General features: G+C 39.9%; 1 long non-coding RNA gene across 1 annotated transcript; it reads right to left on the reverse strand.

Annotated features, from left to right (window-relative positions):
- Positions 1-463: 463 nt before the first annotated feature.
- On the reverse strand, positions 464-22,091 carry LOC309691597. The gene is made up of 3 exons (XR_014272064.1): positions 22,019-22,091; positions 11,560-11,670; positions 464-1,539 (listed from the first exon to the last, which is right to left on the reverse strand). It is a non-coding gene; the product is annotated as an uncharacterized lncRNA (long non-coding RNA).
- Positions 22,092-24,238: the final 2,147 nt, after the last annotated feature.

Genomic DNA, 24,238 nt, shown 5'->3' on the forward strand with positions numbered 1-24,238 from the left:
AATTGGTCTGCTGGTATTCAGGTATGACGGGGAGTTCTCCAACAATTGTGTTCTGATTGTGGCAAACATTCGCTCCGAGTCTAAAATACTGGGTGTGGTTGGCAAAGAACAGAGATGTGTGCATGTATCAGAAAAGAGGTTAATAAAGATAAGGAGAAAAGGAGATACAGCCAAGAAGCAGAAGGCAGTTGAATAGACATGACAACAGGGGATTCCTGGTCTGAGCATCCTTTATTCTTTTGTGGGAAGCTTCAGTATACAAAAACAGACCTACACTGAAAATCAGAAACTGTCATCCCGGTTCTTTCTTTTGCCCATTTAACATCCTAAAGGATTTCATCATGGGTTACATTTTCAAGTATCAGGTGCTCTGTTTTCTCCTAACCCCCTTTTCTTCAAAGCTGCCATTATTTTCAACCCAGAGGGCTTTATGCCATCTTTATTGGTGAAATTGTCAAGGGAGCTGAAATTGAAGTTTTGTCAAAGAATACTGTAGCAAGCACAAGGTCAAGCACCTCCCCAAACGTTCTTGCAGTTACACATGCAATTACGTAATGTTACATAATCTAAAAATCGAAAGGGGATTTGAAACTACAACCCTCCTCTATCTCTCTGTTAAATTTGCACCAAATCTAAAAGAAACATCCACTGTATTTATGAGTTTTCTCATCTTTGATGTGAAGCAGAGAGGAGGGTGGAAAACTAGGGGGAGGCAGAAGAGAGTAACAGCACTGGGGCGGACAAAGTGGAGGACGATGTAGGTGTAAAAGGAGCTGAGGAGAGGAGGCAGAACTGACACACAAAGGTGGATGTTGTTTCATTTCCAGGGAGATGTTCTCCCATGAGTCCTCTGCCTCCTCCATGTACATCCACAGAACAGCCGAACCCTGCAGCATGCGGCCACTGAGGTAGGGATTTCTCTGGCTGTTATCTTTGTTGACTCTCAGAAAACACACAGGTAAGATACAAGGTTAAGTACATGGGGAGGAGGATAAGGATCCGACATTATACTGCGTAATATGTAACCCTGGGGAAGTGGTGGGAGAAGTGTGAGAGTGGTAAAAGTGATGGTGGTGTGTCAGATGTGAGGTATGCTGAACTTGATGATAAACAATAATGTAGATCTGTCCCACTTGAATCTTATCTGTGCAATTTAAATAGAAAAAAAAGCAAAGAATGTTGTTAGACCCATGTAAGGTTGTGTGCTATGTTCATTTCCATGAAACTGATGCTTTGGGTTAAACCTTTTTTAGTGTTACATTAGTCTTCTAAACGGAATTTGTCCTGCTGAACCACTGAAATGCTCTTCACACTAGATATTAATGTCATAACATTGGTGACATTTTTACAGAAAGGCAAGCAAAGACACCCCCCACACCCCCACTTCCTCCAGTGTTTAACAGAACAAAGGGAATCAGATTAGAGCTTTTTCTTTTTTTACTGCTTGCCTTTTCTCCATTACTTTTATATATGCTGACAGCCTCCTGCAGCTTGCCGTACTCTTCTTGGACAGCTTCATCTTTCTGTTCCCCTTCCTGGCTGAAGAATTGTGAAATAGTAATGCTTCTATAGTTAAACAATAAACATTAATAAACAAATATTATTGAACTCATTTTAAATACTTTATATTCTGTTTAATCTTCAGTAATCCATCACATTCTTTAAAATTATGTTTGTAGCATCACTGTCCTGTGTGGACTACATAGCTCTACCCCCCCCCCCCCCCCCAACCCCCCGTTCAACTGTTAATAGGTTAAGAAAACAAGGCTACCTCTTTATTTATTATAAATATTAAATATATTACTATCTAATAGAAAAACTCAGCTGAATCTACAGATATATATACACAACAAAATCAGAATAATCAAGCAAATGAAGGTGGTGTATTAGCAAAAGAGCTACTTAAACAGCAACCAATTGATTTACCAGATCCTAATCTGAAAGTGCTTGCTGAAGCTGTACCGGTTCAATTTGCATGTTTTATTGAACCAGAGAGTTTAGGAGCTGACACCTCCTCTCCATCATCAAGGCTTTATTTAGTAACATACTAAATAAGCTAACAAAACCTTCTTCACAATGCACCCTAACTCCTTTACTTCAAACATGCTGGTTAAGGTGGTCAGTAAGAGAAATATTATGATATGATGATAAATGCAAATCCTCGTCCACTTGATCAGCTTGTAACTGATCTCAGAGTAGCAAAAACAGAGTCAGCGGTAGCTTGTTTAGCACACTAATCTCCCATCATTCTCCTGTGAAAGACCTGAGTTTTATCCACAATACACAGACAAACAACCAGAAAAAACACTGCTGACCTCTCAGCTTGAAAAGTCAAGCCATTGTTAAGAGGACACAGACGTGCCCATGAAATTGAGACACAGATTTCAGTGCAATCAAAGGCAAGCCTGCTTCCTCCAGCAATAGTCACTTGTGGCCAGAAGATGCCAGAAATTAAAGCAAAAGTTAGTAAAGGAAATATGCAAACAAGTGAGAAGGTTCATGGCAGCACTCAACCTGAGATGAATGGAAAGGGATCACTTTCACTTTAGTTTTATTTGATGTCTGTTTTTTGACTGGCAAGCACTGGTTGCAATCTGTGTCTTGTAAGAACACCACTGACATTAGCTAGAAAAACAAAACAAAGAAGCTTACTCTTTAAAGTGTAACAAGATACCTATAGTTTTAGCATATTAGTGTAATATCTAAAACCACAAAACATAATCTACTTGAGTCATGTTTAGCAAATGATTTATTTTTGTTGTTGCTACTATGTTCTCAAAAGTTTATTGTAGAACCTGTGTACGGCATGTCAGTGTTGATTATTGCCCTAAAACACAGAAAAACTGAAAACTGAACTTACAATTAAAAGATAAAATTAAATATTACTTTGATTTTTATCAAGATGCCAAATAACCTCTAAAGAGCTTGTTACATTGAGTCAGTCTGCCCCCAACCGGTCCAAGCAGATGGCTGCCCCTCCCTGTACCTGGTTCTGCTGGAGGTTTCTTCCTGTTACAAGGGAGTTTTTCCTTTCCCCTGTTGCTCACACGGGGTCATATAATGTTTATTATTATTATCCCTATTAGGGCTGAACGATATATTGCATTTGCGATAATATCGCGACATGATCAAGTGCAATTTTCTAACCGCAAAGGCTGCGATTATACTCTGGACATGTCCAAATTCATGGGCTGCATCCTCCTGAGGCCGCATTTGTAGACCGATTGCGTCACAGCGACGCGCCGAAGGCTGTCCAAATTAGTAGACTCCTCCGAATGTAGCCGACAAATGCGTCCTCCTTTTCCCCGAATTTGAAGGATGGGTCGGGTGTGTCCTTCGTGGCCTACCATATCCCAGAATTCATAGCGCGGCCCAGCCAAACTCCAGTTTCCAGCAATGGCGGAAAAATTACTCATACTAATCTTTCTGGGTCACAAAATAAACTTTTAACATATTTTCAGGCGAGAAAGTAGTTGTGTAAACATCAAATATCTGCTCGGTTTATCAAGATATCCCATATTTGCAAAAGTGCTTCGACGTTTTCAGAGGCGTCTGCTACCCACCAGCTCGACAGCTAGCCGGGAGCTCGAGGGTTACTGATGCGGCCGAGAACGGCACAACTCCCGGCACATCATTTTCAGATCACCGCTGACTTTCGCTGCTCGGGTTAAACGTAATATATAAGTCACTTAGACAACCTAAAAATTTTATTGTTGGGCTTTTTTCAGTGTTTTGTTTGTTCGTGAGTAAATCGGTTTGGCTGAGATTAAAGTTATTAGATTAGATAAAATAAAACTTTATTAATCCCCCGGGTGGGTTCCTCCTTGTTTTTCACACAGCTGACTAAACGTCAAACAGAAAACTTATTAAACAGAAGTATGAGACAGTCGAGAATTTACGCCAGTGTCTGGTTATATTTTAGATAGCAAGAAGCAGACGGCCGAGTTTATTAAACTCCACCGAGACAGCGGTGACGCTAATCAGAGGTTTGTGTGTGTGTTTATACAATTGCTATTATGTTTGCACTTTATGTGTAATGTTACTGACTGCAGAGATCAGTAAGATGTGTGTATTTTTTATTTATTAGTTTTATTTATTTAATATTATTTTTTAATTGAATGACTGTCTAGTAGTTCACAGATGTCGAAAAACTGAGTGTGGTAAAGCCACTGATTTTTTTTATGTATATTTCTGCAATCTGCACATTGTACTGACTTTCATTTTAATGTTTACACCAGGGTTCCTTGTCAGCACTTTATGCTCAGATGTTTGTAAGCTAAAAAGTAACTATTGTGTATGTTCAAATATACTGTTGTGATTGAAGAAGTTAAATAAAAATGTCAGTCATCAATTCATGCATCACCTCATGTCATCATAACAGAGGTCTGTCTTCCAGGAAAGAACAGTTTAAAATTAATGTAATATAGTATTGGCCATACTATATGATGTATTGCTTGTCTTTGTTTAATAATACAGAAGACAAAGACCTTAAAAAATAATCGCATATCGCATCGCAATCGCAATATTGGGGCAAAAAATCGCAATTAGATTATTTTCCATAATCGTTCAGCCCTAATCCCTATTGTTATCATAATAGGGTCTTTATCTTTTATAAAGTACCTGTTGTTGTGATTTGTCAACATAGAAACAAAATTGATTTGAAATTACTTCAATTTCTTTTTTTGTCTGCTTACCTATTGATTCAGCTATTCGATCCACTTGCACTTGCGCTACCACCAGCTGGTTACAGTTTGTGTGCCAGAGGAAGAAAATAGCAGTGCAGTCTACAGCGTGGATATGGATATTACTTTTATTTTTATTGCACAAAAGGATGCAAATGCAATGGCAAAGTGCAAATTACGCAGGACAGAAGCGACTGCATTATGTTGCAACACAAAATTGGTTCTTTTCAAGCACCTGTACAGACAGCAAGCTAAAGTTAAGCTAGCCAAGAGCCCAGAGTGATAATAAAGCTGACTGAATGGTCATTTTGTGGAGAAACGTAATGTAAGAAGTAGTTACACGAACGGAACACTGGCTAACCAATCAAACAATACATTTCCTCAAAGTTGAAATCTCACAGATTCCAAAACTGCAAGTTTTGTCATACTTGGACCAAAATTTACTGAACCAACCACAAAAGAAGACCACAAAAACAATAACATGAAATCAGACTTACCTTTTCCATTGCTTCCAAAACAAAAAGATCCATTTGATACTACAGCTCGTTTCCTGATTAACTCAATCTCTCAATATGCCTTAGAGCCATTTCCCTTGAAAAATCGCCATTTTCTGCCCATTTATATTTTTTATTGTTTTTTGCCTGTCCCGTTTGGCTCTTTTGCCATCAGAATTATTGTCTAAAGGCGAAGAAAGATGCCCAACGGATTTACTTTACCAAATGGACCATCCCAGCCTTGCCGTGATGGTCTATTTGATTCACCTTTTATTGTTTATTTTATTTTATTTTCACTTGCTAAATACGAGACAGACTTGACTGGGGAAAAGAAAGGGGAAAGAAAGAGGGAAAGAAAAACAGCGGGGAAGAGGGACGGTGATAAAGGGCAAAAAACAAAAACCAACAAAGTAAGCAGACAAAAAATACATATATCAATCACCTGGATCACCTGTTGAGAAAGAAAAAAGAGAAAACATGCAGAAGAAAAAAAAAAGAGCAACATAACCAACATCACGATGATCTATGGGAATACAACAGTAAATACTAAATATTAAACATTATTGTGCAGCACGTAAGATCGACAGCGCACAGTGTGCTTTGAGGTAGGAGCCAAAAAGGGTGTAGTTTGTGTGTGTGAGCACCCGTGAGCATGAGCGCGCTTGTATTTAAAAGGTTCCTTCATGTAATGCTAGAGGGTGTGGGGGGGCCACAGCCCCGTCTTCCAGGGCATGAAGCAGGTATGGAGGAGATCAAAACTCCAGACATCCAGAGGCCCTCAGAACACAAGAGACCAAGGAAGACCAACAGAGGGGCAGCCGCGCCACTATCCCGGAAAGAGCTGAGGAGAGTCCCAGATGAGGGGTCACTCAGCAGCCGCATGTGTGTTCTACGGTGCATTTAAAACCCAGGAGGGCATGGAGCTACCTGCCAGAGAGCAGCAGGTAAGCGCATAGCCCCTCCTGATAGCCCTCAATGTCTATGTGTATTTAAAATTGAGAGGTGGGCAACGACGCCAGGGGTGAGGTTGTACACCCTGATGGTAATTTGGATTCCGTGTAGCGTGCCCACCCCCAAGATCCTATATGTATGTGTTATGAGAGTGTGAGTAATGTGAATGTCTAAGTTGTGGGATAAAATTGAGGCACAGGCAGCCAGAAGGGGACAGAGGGGGGGATGCCTCCCCTGCACTTTGGTGACACACCTTTACCCCAAGGCCCTGCATGTGTGGGTGATTGTGGTGGAGCGGGAAGAGGGAGGCAACTGGAGATGGGGAGGGAAGGGAGGGAGGGGCAAGTGACCCCTCCTTGGGGCCAGTAGGCACCACCATACTCTGCAACCCACCAGGGAAAGGGGGCCCAGGGCCATCCGGACCGGGGCCCAGTTCAGCAGCGCCGCCTGGCCCCACAGAGCCCGGGACAGCCCACCCGACCTCAACACAGAGAAAACTGCACCCACGCTGTCATCCACTCATCTTCCAGACTACACAAGACAATAGATGACCAGGCTGAGATCTTCCTCCACCTCTCCTATATCTCCCCCTCCTGCAGAGTGAGTTCCTGAAGAGAGGAGACCTCCTGCAAGATGTAACAGCCTCCCCCACCAGTTGAAGAGCCCCCCAGGTGGCTCGATGCACTGGCGGCACCCTGCGCTGGGCCCCCATACACCCACCCGCCCACAACCCCGGCAACACAACAACCAGGACCCAAGACCCCAAGACCCAGCCAGGGCCCCAGCCCAGAGACGGAGCACCCCCAGAACCTCACGTCCGTCCCGGACCCACCCCGGGGCAGCCAGGCTACCAGGTCAGTAACCCACGTCCGTCATCACAGACCCTCCCCTAGCCCCGCTGCACGCAGCCACGAGGAAACCGTCACCTAAGAGCCAACAGAGCCCTTAATAGGCCATGACCGCAACCCCGGGTTGAGCCCTCCAAGGAAGATGCTCCTGGGGAACCCCCCGACGCCCCAAGCCTGTCCCTACCCCCACACCAATCACAACAGCGAAGGTGGGACCAAACTATGACCCCCCACCCCCACTAGGTGATGGAGCTGATCAAAGGAGCCCAGAGCAATTGATCTGATGTGGTGGCAGAGGCTGTATCAAGACTAATGTAATCTAATAGATAATTTCTATATTGGTTAGAATTAAGATTATTTTTATTTTTCCAGTTCATGAGGACTGTTTTCTTGGCTATGCATAGGGCAGTGAAAACCATATGGGCTATATTCTTTTCTGTAGTGACATTATCTAAGCTGCCCAACAAACACACTAAGGGGGAAGCTGGAATGTTACATTTCAGACACTTCGATAAGTCTTCACATATCTCGCGCCAAAACTTCCGAACTGGTCGACAAAACCAAAGAGCGTGGATATAATTGTCCAGTGAATTGGTTTGGCAGTGTGAGCAGTTGTTGGTAGATGTAAAGCCCATCTTGAACATCCGATGACCTGTATAGTGCACTCTATGTAGTATTTTGTATTGAATTAATTGAAGACTGGGGTTTCTAATTAGATGAAAGGTTTTTAAGCAAATCTGAGACCAGAAGTTTTGGTCTAAGTTAACTGATAAATCCGCTTCCCATTTTGCAATAGGAAGTGATATTGATTCATCTGTTTTAGAAAGCATTCTGTATAATTTGGAAAGTAATTTGGGGGTTTTAAGAGTAAGAAATTGTACCACACTTGGTGGTGTTTGTAGTTCAACTTGACCCAGTTTAAATTTCTTTTTTACTATGGATTTAATTTGTTGATATTCTAAAAATCTTTTCTTGTTGATCCCATATTGTGTAACTCGTCCGTCAAATGAAATAAATTCTGTTCCTTCTAGTATATGTTCTAAGTATTTGATTCCTTTACTACTCCAATCTGTAAAGTTTATCATATTATTGTTTTGTAATATGTCAGGGTTGTTCCAGATAGGTGTACGTTTGCATGGGATTAATGAAGACTCCGTCAATTTTAGAAACTCCCACCATGCTGTCAGAGAAGAGCTGATGTTGATGCTTTTAAACCATTCATGTCGTTGGATGTTTGAGCTGATAAATGGTAGGTCTGAAATCTCTAGATTATGCAAAGTGCTTGTTCTACATCTAGCCAAGGTTAATCTAAGAGGGTATGTTTTAGCCATCCTGAGATAAACTGAAGCCTGTTGGCTAAGAAGTAGTGCTGAAAGTTAGGTAGTTCTAATCCTCCTTTATCCTTGGTCTTTTGTAGTGTTTTTAAGCTTATACATGGGGGTTTATTTTTCCAAAGAAATTTGGACATATATGAATCTAGAGATCGGAACCAATCTTGTGGTGATTTAGTTGGGATCATTGAGAATAAATAATTTATTTTTGGTAAGATCATCATTTTTATAGCGGCAACCCTTCCAATGAGTGATATGGGTAGACATTTCCATCTAGCCAGATCGCCTTCTACTTTCTTTAAAAGTGGGATATGGTTTAATTTAGTTAGATCTGCAAGCTTGGGAGAAACATTAATACCTAAATATTTTATATTTCCCGATTGCAGTGGTGTAGAAGAAGAATTATGGAAGGAGCGATTATTGGAAGGACTGTAGATTTTGACCAGTTAATTGAGTAATCTGATATTCTTGCAAAAGTGTTTATCAATTCAATCACCCCAGAGATATTGGTTTGTGAGTTTTGGAGAAAAAGTAACACATCATCCGCATAAAGGCTGATTTTATGTTCTACGTTCTTGCATTTTATGCCCTTAATTACTGAATTCTGTCTAATTGCTGCTGCTAGTGGTTCAATAAAACAGTGGATAGCCGTCTGGACCTGGAGCCTTATTATTTGGCATGCTTATCAGGCTTCCTGGAGTTCACCTGGCATCAGTGGTGAATCCAGTGCATTGCTAGAGTATTTACACCTCTGATAAAATCTTACAAGTGTTTGCTTTATTTTGATACCAAGACTTTTTACAGAGAAATTTTAATTGCAGAGAAATACACTATTCATTTTGGACATGTCATTTCCGAGCAGGAACCTTAGAAAGACCCTTTGGGCTTAAGAGGCTAGCTAGTGAGCTTGGTGAAAGACAGAGATGAGTTGGTGCCTGAGGTACCACATTCAAACATTCCCGCCTCACTCCTTTGTTGTGATGATCTCACACCAGCCCAAAGAACAGGGGCCCGTTCTTCGTACGTCGCTCACTACATCCAAGATCAAATGACACATCCAAGACCAAACCATCGCGCTAACCGTGAGCTCGCTAATCCGGTTCCCCGAACACACCTGCTGTTGACGATTAGTACAGCTGGACGCAGTAATGTGACATCACTGGGTGTCGTAAAAGGGGCTACGCATCGATAGTGGAAACATTGATCGGCAACCCTCTGATTGGTCGGCGAAAATGTCGACGGAGCGCGCTCGGCTCGGTATTTTTCGGCAGCAGAGCAAGAACTCTTGAGTGAGGGATTTCAGGAGTTTCAGAGTTTAATCAGAACGCAAGGGAACACTGCAAAGGCTGCAAAAGCAAGGAGAGAGGGCTGGCAGAAAGTTGCTGACAAATTAAACTCGTAAGTAATTTAATAATAACAATAATAATGGAGTGGGTTTATATAGCGCTTTTCAAGGCACCCAAAGCGCTTTACAATGCCACTATTCAGTCACTCTCACATTCACACACTGGTGGAGGCAGCTACAGTTGTAGTCACAGCTGCCCTGGGGCAGACTGACAGAAGCCAGGCTGCCATATCGCGCCATCGGCCCCTCTGGCCAACACCAGTAGGCGGTAGGATAGATTTATTATATTACACTATATTATCCAATATTATATTACATTATATTATAATATGTTATATTATATCCCCTTTCACATTAGAGCCACAACAGGACCCACTAGAACATGGGAACAGGTAAAAGTGGAATATAAGAATATTCTACAGAATGGTAATATTTATCACTTATATTGCTTTTCGTCTCTTGGAAAGAGACCCTGGAATGATCTGTTTGTTTATAACAGCAACCAAGAAAAGGGCAGAGCAAAAAAAGGACAGGTGGTGGTCCTGCACCCCCTCGTCAACAAGTTGGTTAAGTAAATAATATCCTCACGGGGAAATCGATATCTCTCTATGAGCACACTGTCGCGCTGAGCTAACGGATCCTGTCTGTCCTGCAATATACGCTGAATTCTGGAAACTCTCCTTATCAATCTTGCACCTTCCGCAAAGGGTGGCTCGCGTATACGGACAGGACATGGCTGCGACAGGCTTCCCAAATCCACCTTCGCTTTTATAGCCGTGGTCTCTCATCTTGATCACACAAAGTAATTTGCAATTGCTACTCTGAAATATGAATTACATCTGTAATAATCACATACATGTAATAGAATGTTAATAGTAGATTTCCCTTTTTTAGGAAATGACCTGTATGTATCTGTGTGAAATCAATAAATGGATCAGGTGCTGCATTGTCTTTAGTTACATTGATGTTATTTGTTTATGGTGAAACAGTGGTGGAATATCGCTGTTGCTTTCGTATAAATGAAGCGGACATACCTGCGTGGCCGCGATCTAATCCTGTTTACATAAAGTAAACCTGCTCCCGAGCAGGTTTACGCTTACGGCTCTGTTGCTATGACAGCAAGTCCCGGATGAGCTTCGGGGAACCAAACGATCCAAGATCAGGCGAAATCGTCAACAATCAAATCCAGCTAACCTACTTAGCGAGGTACGAAGAACGGGCCCCAGATATTGATGTATTGCAACGGTCGTTTGCAAATGTGTTTTTCATCCTGTCGATTTACACCACCATTATACAGCACCACGCTAAGACTTGCCTGGGCGTGATGGTGCCCTCACAGTGCTACAGGTTACATGAACACAAAAGAAAAGCACTTCAGAAAGACTAACCTGCTATGCAGGTAATAGGAGTAATTAAAGAGTCTCACAGCAAATGGCGTAGCCCCATAGTTCTTATCATGAAAGATGGCTGGATATGGCATTGTGTAGATTTCATCAAAGGTGAATGACGTTTCAATATTCGATGCTTATTCTATGCCTTAGATTAACAAGGTCTTGGATAAGTTAGGTACTGCTTGTTTTTTCACAACAATGGATTTGACCAAGGGCTACAGTCTCTGGATTCCAAGAAAAAAATGGGGTTCCCCACTTCTTATCAATTTGTTACCAAATTGTGAATACAGCATGGGGTACCACTTGGGGGATAGGCAGGTTTGTCCTCACACCACACCTCGTCCTTCTGGTTTCCGCACACCTGTGGATAGTCATGCACCTGGAACTGATGACTTACTATTCTTTGCTGGATAGTTCCTGCTACCACAGTTAGGGAAGCCTCCTGCACTCTATTACCTACTAACCCTTGAACAAAACTCACCTGGTGCTATTTGTGCTCAGATCTTTTGGTAATTACCTGAGTGGGGAATCTGGAGTGAAACATCTGGAAACTGCCAGAGAGCTGTGTGTGTCTGGGGAGTCTGGGAGCATCACTACTGCTTGAATTCTTGTTGCTGGACATTCTGCACTGCAAATAAATGGATATAAAGCTTGAAAGTCGAGTCCTGCATTTGAGTCCTGCCTGAGTTATGTTTATGGCATATAATGTACTACTAGAAACTTGCCAGCATCCAGTGTATAATCAGCTTTAGTGATTTGAATGAATTTTCCCTTTAAATGGAAGAACTACCACTGTGTGTTTTATATGGCTGCCACGATCAAAATCGTCGACGACTAATTTAATAGTCAACGCGTCGTTTGAAGCTTTGTAAGAAGATCCCGAAAGACACAGGAATAAGCAGTAGGATTTAAGAGTGTAATAACAGTCTGAAACAGAAGGTGCCAGCACTGCATGTACAAGAATGCCAGCTGCCATTAAACCCCGAAGAAGAAGAAGCAGTCTCCGGTATCGTAGCTGTATACAAATTCAGGGGGCGCATCCTTTGGAGGCCACATTTGTAGGCCGATTACGTTACAGCGACACGACGAAGACTGTCCAAATTTGAAGACTCCGACAAATGCGGCTGACAAATGCGCCCCTCATTTCCCCAGATTTGAAGAATGGGTCGGGTATATACTTCGTGGCCCAACCTATCCCTGAATTCATAGCGCGGCCTAGCCAATTCCAGTTTCAAACAATGGCGGCAGCTACTTACTTTTAAGCTACTTAGTTTGTAGTCATGTTACTCTTTCTGGGTCAGAAAATAAACTTTTAAGATTTTTTCAGGCAAGAACGTAGCTGTGTATAGTTCAAAGATCTGCTTGGTTTATCAAGACATCACATATTTGCAAAAACGTGGGAGCACTTTTGCCTTTTGTCCCCCCTTGGGTTCAAGGCTCACTAGAGCCGGCGAGAACACCGAACTCCCGGCACATCGTTTTCAGATCCCCTCGGTCTTTCGCTACTCAGGTTAAACATGATATATAAGTCACTTAGATAACTTAAAAATGTTATTGTTTGGCTTTTTTCACTGTTTTATTTGTTCCTGAGTAAATCAGTTTGGCTGAGATTAAAGTTATAGTTTTCACACAGCTGAATAAACGTCACACAGAAATCTGATTAGACAGAAGTGTGAGATGGTAGAGAATTTACTTTAGTGTCCTGATATATTTTAGTGAGCAAGGAGCAGACGGCTGAGTTTATTAAACTTTACTGAGACAATCTGCAAATCTCATTAAAAGTTTAATAAACTATCATCTTGTTTTTATTTTTAGTTAGCACATACCTTAAACACTTCAAGCTGTAAGCTAATGATAGTTATATAAGAGCAGACGCATGCTGGTGCAATAAGCTGTACGTTTTATGTCCAATGGATGCATGATCTGATTAGTCGACTAATCGCAAAAATAATTGGTGACTAGTCAACTATCAAAATAATCGTTTGTGGCAGCCCTAGTTTTATAAGCAAGAAATCACATATAACTCCATTAATTAATTAGTACCTGTTAATTGCTACACTACTGTCTGTGTAAGTTCTCATTCATCAAGACCCAAGTGCTTGAGTTGAAGGTGAGCAGCCTTTTTTAAAAAAAATAAAATAAAGTAAATAAATCGTCTCATTTTAAAAAAAAAATCAATACATAATCTGAAAATAAATTTTTGCATTCTGCTTAAAAGTTCAAGATAAAAGTTACTTTTAAAAGTCGCTAAAAATGATTTTCCAAATTTGAATAAGCTACTCACTTTCATACCGTGATAAAGAAACAATGCATTGTCATTGTGTTCTGGATATTGGTTAGGAAAGATGTTCTCCCAGATGTGTTGTAGCCAATCAGAGTTCAGCTTGAAGGAAAGTCCACAAAAGTGATGTGAAAGTTTATGTCTTGAGGAGGACAGTCTATGCAGTCCTTCTCTCTGCCCCCCACACTCACAGAGACAGCCCTGTTCTCTCTTGCCTGCAGATGTCATTACTGAGGCATTTAGACAGAAAATCCATTGACACTGATATGAACAGATAAATACAGACACAATTACAGATATATACTTTATTAATTCGACACTAGGGAAATTTACTTGTTACAGCAGCACAAGGGTCAGAAAAAAAGGTGGAGTAGAAATTTATTAGAAAACAATAAAATAGAAAAACATGGAAAGATAAGGTAAAAGAAAAAAAAATTATATATACATATATATATATATAATTTTTTTAAAAGTCAAAGAGCAATTGCCTCTGTGGGCCAGCCTCATCTGCCGAGTGTAGATTGAATGTTATAGAGGAGAACTGTACAAACTGATCACTTTACTTTTGTGTTCTCTTTTCTCTGTAGAATTTTGCAGATGTCTAGCTTTTTATTGCTAAGCTATTGTCACTGAGCTGGAATGAATGACACAGAGCTCCTTCAAAACTGGCACAGCTATATAAAATGGTGCCATTTGCATTTGATGTGCTTGTCAGAGCGACACGTCAGAAACACTGACGTTTGAAAAGAATGTAGACTCAAAATATCACCACACTTTCCCAACAAATGTTGTTACTGCTAAGGCAGGTGCATCACTGATTGACACTACTACTTATTTCTTTTTCTTGTCTCCAAGAAAATTAGTAAACATGAAACATGTTTGTAAGGTATCTGCTCCTATTTACATCTTGTCAGAGTATATGTTTGTCAAGGCTAAAAAGAATTATAGCTATCATGGGAAATATATATGTTTCTTTTCTAGACATTTGCAGTCTTCTGTATACAGAATATCTGTACTTTTTCAGTGTGGACACTAAGCCACCAATCAGGCAAGAAGCACACACTAAAAACTAAAGTTCTTTGCCAGAGACTAAAGGCTGCCCATATACATTTAAACTATGGTGCTTTATGTGTCTTCTCCACGATGCTGAGAATGTTTGATATGTTGCTTTTTCTGTTATGATTAACTATGTTTCATATTTATGTCATTGTTTGTAAGTGGTCCGCAGGTGCGCATTCGCTGTCAAAATAAAAAACGCGCACCAGATAAGAAGTTGCAACGCACGTTTGCGTACATAAGATTCTCTGGAGGAGGACAGACATTTGTTTAGAACTCTTAAAGATGTCGAAAGAATTAAGCTCCTTTAAGCAATTACTTTGGTTTTCTTCCATCTCCAAAGAAATGTCAGAAGGAGTCCGAACCGCAAAAGAAGCGCGTATTCTCGGAAAAGTGGTTGCAGGAGGTGAGCTGGCTTCAAACAAATGATGAACGCACAGAGATGTGGTGCAGAATTCCACTCTAGCGGACAAAAACAGTGCCTTTTATATGTACGCAAACACGCGTTGCAACTTCTTATCTGGTGCGCGTATTTCATTTTGACAGCGAATGCGCACCTGCGGACCACTTATGTGCACCCCTGACTATAGACCTGCAACAACCCTTTAAATAAAAAAATTTTTTATGACATTTTTTTTCAGGCAGAAAAACTAGAGAGACACAGGTTCCATATGTGTCATGTTATTGTGCTTGGGATTTTTGCACACATTTAATGATGATTGCATTTCTCACAAAATCTAGTCAGCTCCCTGTTTATCTACTAAATCTTTTACACCCACACTGATTTTTGTGGTCTCTTCACTGAAGTTCCTGTATGTCACCTTACCTATGTTACAAAACCAACCCATTTTCCCCCTAAACTTGAAGTGCTTTTGTTACCGCCACCTAACCACAAAGTGGACTCTTTATGTGAACCTTTGGTGTCACAGTTGTAGGATTTCTACACCCAACATGCACATGCTTCCTGATACAGCAAAGAACAATCATACAAGCATTTGAGAGTTTTAAAAATGCTTCTGCTGGAATTAATAATGGAAATGGCATGTGACTATTGTTAAAATAAGTTCTCAGCCCACTCTCAGGTAGTTTTAAAGTAAATTAAAATAATTTTAAAAAGAGGAAAAAAATGGAACTTTAAAGAAAAGTTCAAATAATGCAGTTTTTGAAGTGAATAGGACTTTTTGAATTCCATTTGAATTTCTTTCTGTGGCACACCTCAGAGGATCACCTGGTCAAAATAAAAGACTTCTGTAGGGTGCTGGTTCAGCTCACTTGGAAGAGCAGGCAACCATATGCCACATGGCTGAGAGTGGTTGTCCTTAAGTCTGATCTGCTGCACTTTGTTGCATGTCTTCCTCTGCCTTCCTGTCAGTCTTCACTGTCCCTGTTCATTGAAGGCCAAAAAAAGAAGACTTTCTATGCTTATAGAACTGATTAACTTCTATCTATGAATCTAACAGATAAACAGTATACTGGAATTTAATTAATGGTAACAATGGATTTTGTAAAGCAACAAAACAAAATTTAAAAAATCATCTTCACAGGATATATTTGTTGATTTTTATGCTCACTGTGTCAGTATTTTCATGAATGCTATTTTTAGAAGTCAACACTGACAATATCAGTGGATCAAACTTATGCAAATAAAAAATGGAAGTGCTGTCTTTGTGTCATGGTAATTTCCCAATTAAAGCTAAATAAGTCAGAAAGTTGGGGAGGGGAATTTCTTATGTGTAGGGATGCAAAAATGTTAAATAACTCTGAAGTAGTGATACATTCCTAATTATAACTCACTACACACCAAAACAAACGCTGGTAACATTATAAGAAATTAATGACTCGATCATTCAATAATCGTAAAAAGTTTATGAGTCAATCATAATATGTAGATCTTTAATTTTTCAAAACTTACTCATCGTACTGTCATAAATACTAGATACCTATTAGCTAATGAATCATTAGGAATCAGAAATTATGATGGTTGTGAAAAAAATGCAGTATGTCGATTCAGTAATTACAAGTGCAAAAATTAAAAAGCTCTGATATTATAGCTGTAACAAGCAAAACATCCCCAATTTAAATTTATCATTTGGTGTTTAAGCTCTTCTCATTCTGGAGAGCAGCGAGCTGTCAGTTCAGTTTTATCCACATCATCTTAAGGAGCTTAAACAGGACTTCTGTTTACTGTCTTTTGTTGTGGATGGAAACAATGCAATACAGTGAAGAATCAGCTTGGTCCATTATCCAACTTGTACTGTGAGAACTGAATAAGAGTGGTGCAAACAGGGTTAGTTTGCCTTCAAAATAAACGCTTCACCTTTTGAAAAGTTTTGATGTGTGCGGTCAAATTTAGATAAGAAAAGCTAAACGAAATACGTAACAAAAAACTATTTAAAAAATCCATAACCATCAGCCTACATATTCAATAAAATTCCTAACTGTTATAGAGACTTGTTTCTGCCACTTTTACACAAGTATTATGTTAATAATACACTATAATACACTAGTGTAATACTAGTGTAGTGTAATAGTGTATAGTGACACTAGTGACATATTGTCACTATATTTTACTCTACTTTACTCTAAGTATTTATTCTAGGTATTTTCTACTGTTTACCAATTGTTCAGTAGCATGCTGCATATACCAAGACCTACGAAACTGTTTCACTCGCATTGTGTCAAATGGTTGCAATAACAATGAAGCTAAGTCTGAGTCAGTATCACATTATTAACTTATTTACTGGACACTATTTAAAAACAATTACACATTTATAAACAATATTACTAACCAAATGTCATAATTTATCGTATCAAGCTAATCAATTATTTGATAAAAAGTTATCTATTACATTTGGTTATCCTTAGAGGTTCTTGTTAACTGTGATTATTCTAATTTGTAGACAAAATGTATTTATTTAATATGGAAACATATCCATGTACACATGGATTATTTTTTTTGCATTGATTGTTGGTGGTGGTAAAAAGAAAGCAAAGCGATATAACAAAAAAGGATCAGTTTACCTCAACCTTTTCTTTAAAAAAAATCATTTTTAGAAAAAGTAAATATAAACTAAATATAAATGCATTTTTTAAATTACAATTACTTTATTATTGCTATCTTTTTAAATTTGGTCTTCTTTATCTTTACCACATCTAACACATGTTAATATACACTGAATGAACAATCAATTTTTATTATAAAAGTTGGATATTGTAACAACTTGTGCTCTGCTGTCTGTTTTGAATTGTTTCACACATCTTTCTCTAAAGCAGGGGTGGGCACACTTTTTGGCTCAGGGGCCACACTGACTTTTAAAATTTAAAAAGCGGTCCAGGCCAGCACCAGATGCATACATATCAAATAAAAACATTAACAAGGCATTATAGTGTTAATGCTTACATTCACTTTTAGTGGGAACAGTGTTGTTGATCACCTTTTTTTGTCAGTGCATCAAAATCTGGTGTTTTCAACACTCAACGTGGATCTGTGGGATGCTTTGCTGTTGTTCATCACACTAAAAGTCTGTTCACATACATACGTAGAGCCAAACAACACCAGCATCCTCTGTGACATCTTCTGGATGTTTGGGAATTTGGCTGCGCTTAATGATGCATAAAATAGAATTCTTCATGCAGGTCATCCAGTGATTTCCTGTATTTTTTCACATGTTGAGGTGCCTCTTTCAGCATAGCCAGTGTGGGGAAATGAGCGAACGACTTATTTCACATTTGCTTTTAGAATTAAACCAGCTTGGTTTTAAAGGCCCAGACGTTTGTGTACATTTCATGCACAAACTGGTCTTTACCTTGCAGCTTCACGTTCAGCTCATTCATGTGTGCCAGTATGTCCACAGCAAAAGCTAAATTTGTGTCAGACACCATCTTTCTCAAGTAGCTCCAAAAATGAGATCTCCTTTCTGAGCTCCCACACTCGTTGACATGCTTTCCCCAAACTTAACCAGCGGACATTAGAGTGGTAAAGCAAGTCCTGGTGATCAGCGTCAATTTCTTCAAAAAACTTCAATAAACTGATGATGCTGAAGCCCCCTTGCTTTAATAAAGTTAATGCATTTCGCAACTGGCTTCACTACGTGATCAAGCTGCAGTGCGGATTTACACAGTCCTTCCTGGTGGATTATGCAGTGTAAAAAAATTACCTCCTGCTCAGGGTTGTCCTCTTTTACCCTCTCCTGGATTCTTTTGAACGACCCGACTTTTTTTCCAGTCAGATTTGGCGATCCATCTGTGGTGACGTTGGCAAGTGTACTCCACGGTAGCTTGTCCCTCTTGATGACCTCCGACACGCAATCAAAATTAAAAGCTGAGCGGTGACCTTAATGCAGTGTTGGGGAGTAACGGAATACATGTACCGCCGTTACGTATTTAAAATACAAAATATGAGTAACTGTATTCCGTTACAGTTAAAAAGGTGGTATTTAGAATACAGTTACTTTGTTGAAATAAATAGATTACACGTGGTATTTTCCTGTTTCATATTGTCGCGGGTCAGGACTGTTTGGATTTTGTTTGTTCTGTTGTTCCAGGCGGCAGCGTTACGGTTGCCATGGTTACAGGGTGACGTCTCTTTGTGTGTTTCCTGGGTGAGAGAGCGGCTTTTTGTTGTTGTTGTTGTTGTCCTAAGCTAATACGCAGAATGCTACAGGCATAGCCCTAAAGAATGTAGCCTCATGGGCAGTGTAGTCCGTGCTGCAGGGAGAATGGACTGCCATACCCGTTATGTGTCTGTGAGCGCGAGGAGGCAGAAAAAGGAGAGTGGAAAAGTATGAGCTGTCATCCAGCAGAAAGGGGAGCTGGAAGCATGTAAATATAATAATAACCACTGCAGCCATGAAGAGTGCCTGACCAGCCCAGTTGTAAGTAAGCTATTAAGACTCGACTGTACACCATGTTCGTGTTTTCCTCCGAAACAATAAGTTCCGTTGGAGCAGCCTTTCAACGCCTCTCTTTGTCTCTCGCTAGCAAAAGTGACCCAGACAACGAAGTAAAGCTATTTTTCGGCTACGAGCCCGACACGGAACCCGACATACTAGCCAGAGGTCCCTTTACTACGGTTCGGAGCCGCGGACCTTCAGTAATAGTAATAAATCACACAGCAATAGCACATTCATGTAGTTGTAAAAAGCATGATAATATATTAAGTAATCCAGAGTTTTCAGAATACGTTACTCTCATTGAGAAACGTAACGGAATACGTAGAGCTGGGCGATAGAACGATAACGATATGTATCGCGATATAACTTTTACTCGATAGAGAAATTAAACTATCGCGATAGACTTCGCCGCTCTTGTCCTCTTAAAAAAAAAAAAAAGGTCAGCCAATCCAAATTAAGTAGCGCAGAGCCGAACCAATCACAGCCGCAGCGTCACGTCGCGTGACTTGTTACGTACAGCACAAGTGCCAAGCCGCACGTGTGTTTGTTTGGGAAGCAGCCAGCGGGTAATGGAGCCAGCGCGTAATGGAGGAAATGAGTGTGCCGACTAGAAAAATCAACCGAGCGTGACCGAAGAGAAAACAGATGATGGTTCCAATGCCGGAGAGATTGTTGAACGGAAGAGCCATAGAAGTTCCGTAGTGTGAAGGTATTTCGGCTATTTCAAGTCTGACAAAAAACAGAGTAGCGTGCACTGTAAATTGTGCCGAAAGCAAGTCTGGAAATACAATAAACTGGTGCATGCGTCACACTGTGCGCCACGTTATTGTTTCGGTGAAATGAATTTCTACAATACTGTTAATTCTACTCTCTGCAGTGTTTAAATGCTTACATATACACACAGTTACTGTCCGTCCACACATACGACTCGGTTCTGCTTCTATGCCCCAGCTTTGTTTACTTTTTCCCACCGAGGCTTCTAGACTTCTGATTGGCCAACATTTCTGCACGGTTAGGAATGTAGCGCCACCTGCTGCTTTGGCATGTTCATAGCAGCGTTTTCCTTCATTTCTGCCTTTATGTGTGGACGGGATTATTTTTTAAAACGAAAACGGAAAATCTCAGTTTTCAAAAATACCCGTGTACGTAGCCTCAGTCTCTGACTGGAAGCGCTAATTCGTCATTCGGCTTTTGTCAGACTAAAGTAACTGTTAAAACTGTTTGAAAAGCTCAGCTATACAACAAGGAGAGATTGAGAATTTCCTTTTAGTTCTCAGTTTATTTGATATTGACAAAAGTTAGTCAGTTTTGTCTGTTCTTCTGTAAAACAAACTAAGATTTATTTTTAGAATTAATATTTTGTTTCTAAGTGGAATTGACAATTTAGTCTGTTTTGTTTGTTCTATTTTGAAACTTAAACGCTTTAGCGGCTGCCTTTTGTGTAGTTTGCAATATTTGCCTTTATTTATCTGAAAAAGTCTCATGTTCCTTAAGTACATCTACCCTGTTGAACTTATTATGGGAAATAAATATTTAAATAAAAACAAGCTGCTGATTATTTCACATTTTACTTGTGAGCAACGGCACATTTAAATCTTACAAATATAGTTATTTGGCTTATATCGTGATAGATATCGTTATCGCCTGAAATGAAAAAAACATATCGTGATATGAAAAAATCTCATATCGCCCAGCTCTAGGAATACGTTACAAAATACATTTTGGGGCATGTATTCTGTAATCTGTAGTGGAATACATTTTAAGAGTAACCTTCCCAACACCGCCTTTGTGTCATTACTTTCATCCAGTGCCAAGGAATATAAGGTAAATGACTTTTTTGTTTAGCTTGCTAGCTAAGTCTTCGTCGATTAGCTCTACAAGGCGAGTCACTGTCCTGCCTGGTAATCTAATTTTTTCAAATTTGTTCTTCTCTTGGGACACAAGATACCTGCTGTCTCAACCATGCACTCTTTGTAGTGATGTGTCGGTTGCGAACAAAATGGCTCTTAGATCTTTGACGTGAACGACGCGAGCCGGCTCCTTATCGCGAGCCATGGGTTGTTGTTTTTTTCTTTCTCTCACCCTCTCTCTTGCACTTTTTTCCGCTTCACTCTGCATGCGAGCCTTGTGCTTTGCGCTGGGAAGGGGGGGGGGAGTGGCGGTAGTTACACTCAGTATTGCCAACTTAGCGACTTTGTCGCTATATTTAGCGAGTTTTCAGACCCCCTTAGCGACTTTTTTTCTAAAAAGCGACTAGTGACAAATCTGGTGACTTTTTCTGGTGTTATTGGAGACTTATTTATGACGACTTTTTGACGTGAAAACGCATATCGCTCTTACTCTCAATAAGCTGCGGTGGGCACCTCACCCATGCCAAAGCGCTCCCAGGCGGAGGATAGTCCTCCTCCAGCTGCTATCAGGGCAGGAGATGTTCACACCTGTGCGTCCAAAAGTCAAATGAATCGCGCATGAGCGAAGCCGCTGCTCCCGCACTGACTGTAACGCAGTCAGTTCTTTTACTGTTATGCTGTTTTGTGGATCACAAGGTTTAAAACTACTTATAGACACACACTCTCACACACAAAGTAACTCCACCAGAGTGCCAATTTCGGGTCACTTTTGCTGGTCCAGGCCCGGATAAAGGAGCAGGGTTGGAATTGTGACATTAAAAAACAATAATTGCTAAAAGAAATTTAACTTGTAGTTCTAAATAAATTCTAACTGCATTTAGGACGTTTTTTACTCACTTTATGTGTCTTCCACGATGTTATTTCTCTCTCCAACAACGTAGGTTACAATTAGATTAGCATGACCAATTATGCAAATTAGGCGATGACGTCATTTGGCGACTTCTAGCGACTTTTAGGACAACCAATAGCGATTTTCCTTACTGAGGAGTTGGCAACACTGGTTACACTTGCAGTAGCACAGGGACAGAGCTGAGGGAGAGACAGAGAAATAGAGCCAGGGATAACAACGTCACATTAGAAAGGTATAGTAATCATCCACAACTATTTTCAGTTGCAGATGATAAAGGATTCAGAAAGTTTATTCATGCAGGCCCATATGACAGAGAATATGCATGTTCTTTTTGTTTTTATATTTTAATTTATATTTAATTGTGTTGTGGTTTGCAGTGTTTTGTGTTTTTTCACTTTAAATTTGTTTAAAAGGAAAAAGCTGAAAATTTAAATAGTTAAAAGTTGAAATGTGAATAGTTGGTTTTTGTATTATATGATTTATTTATTACATTTTATGTAGGAAATACCCCCTAAACTGGCATTTCTCATTGTACAGCTTAAACAATTGCCAATGAGTAATAAATCCTACATGAAGATTATTTTCCTTATCCTTTGAAGTGAAATGAACAAAAAGAAATAAATATCGCTTATATATACGTTGTTAAAAAAATTAAATTATCGACTATGAATTTTGTGTCAGTTGTCAGTAAATAAATTGTTTTGTGGCACACTGGCTAGAATGTGAGAACATTATAGAGAACCTTGGGTTTTATGTAATCATCAGTACAAGCATATACACAGATACACATCAGGAGCTTCAGAATGGGGAAAAGCATGCTTTAAGTTACTTTGACCTTTGGTATGATTTAGGCAGCGAACTGACTGGTTGGAGTATTTCTGAAACTGAGCAATACAAATCATGTATCTTTCCAATGTAGCACATTTCCTAACTCAGTCAAACCAGTCTTAAGTATCACCCACTTTAATCTGATGGATGTGCGCTAACTTAGAGCTGTTAGCTTAATGTTACTGCAGTTTGTACTTGAATGAGGGGGGGAATTCCTTCATGTGTTCAATCCTGGAGTAACAACAGAAAACGGAATCACTTGCCACATGGAAATAAATCACTGAGGGGCTTTTTAAAGGTTGTACCTCTTAGAGCTTCACTCTGTATTAGCTAACATGCCAGTAGCTAATTAGCTATAAGCTAACTCTGATCACCACAACTCACATTTCTGAATAAAAACGCAAACAAAGCAGTTACCTTCATTCTCTCATATTAGTATAATATCACTGAAATGGTACCTCCATGAAAGAAGCACATTTGACATGATAGTTTTCAGTACTTGCCCAGTATTTTCTGTGTGAGAAGCTGCTGTTGTGTCGGTTAAGTGTGAAAAGAAAAACGCACTGTTTAATGACGCTGTTCATAAGCGGCCAGAACTGAACTGAAGGTGGATTGGCTCGAAGTTGTCGCTATCTGGGATGCATCTTTAGAACGGTAGCATCTGACGTCACAGGACATTAAAAGGCAGGCGGGATCCAGAAGTTAGTACAATACAATACAATACAATTTTATTTATATAGCACATTTAAAAAACCACAGGTATGCCAAAGTGCTTCACAGAACAGAGTTAGAGCAATAATAAATACAAATACAAAACACAAAATACAAATAAAATATACTAGCAGGCGGGTGGTATATATAATACACCAGGCATAGTAGGCACAGGTTAAAACATTATAAATATTAATAAAGCAAAAAAGATAACTTACAGTACACCAAAAATGCGGGCTCTAGGAGGCGGGGAAAGCAAGGCTAAACAAATAAGTTATTAATCGAGATTTAAAAGATTGAATTGAATCAGACGCCCGAATAGCTAGAGGGAGGTTATTCCAGAGGTAGGGTGCAACAACGGCGAATGCGCGGTCACCTCTGGTCTTGAGCCGAGATCTAGGTCGCACCAGGAGCATTTGGCCTGCTGATCTAAGCGCTCTCCCAGGGGTATAAAAGCTGAGGAGATCCGTAAGATAGCTGGGCGCGGTGTTATTTATGATTTTAAAAGTGAGCAATAAGATTTTAAAATCAATACGAAATTTAATAGGGAGCCAGTGCAGGTCGGAAAGAACTGGAGTAATAGACTCAAACCTGCCAGTTCCAGTTAAAAGACGTGCAGCTGCATTTTGAACGAGCTGCAGTTTGTGAACAAGGGCAGAATGGAGACC

Source organism: Aulonocara stuartgranti (genome assembly GCF_965226115.1).
Source record: "Aulonocara stuartgranti genome assembly, chromosome: 16".
Taxonomy (NCBI): Eukaryota; Metazoa; Chordata; class Actinopteri; order Cichliformes; family Cichlidae; genus Aulonocara; species Aulonocara stuartgranti.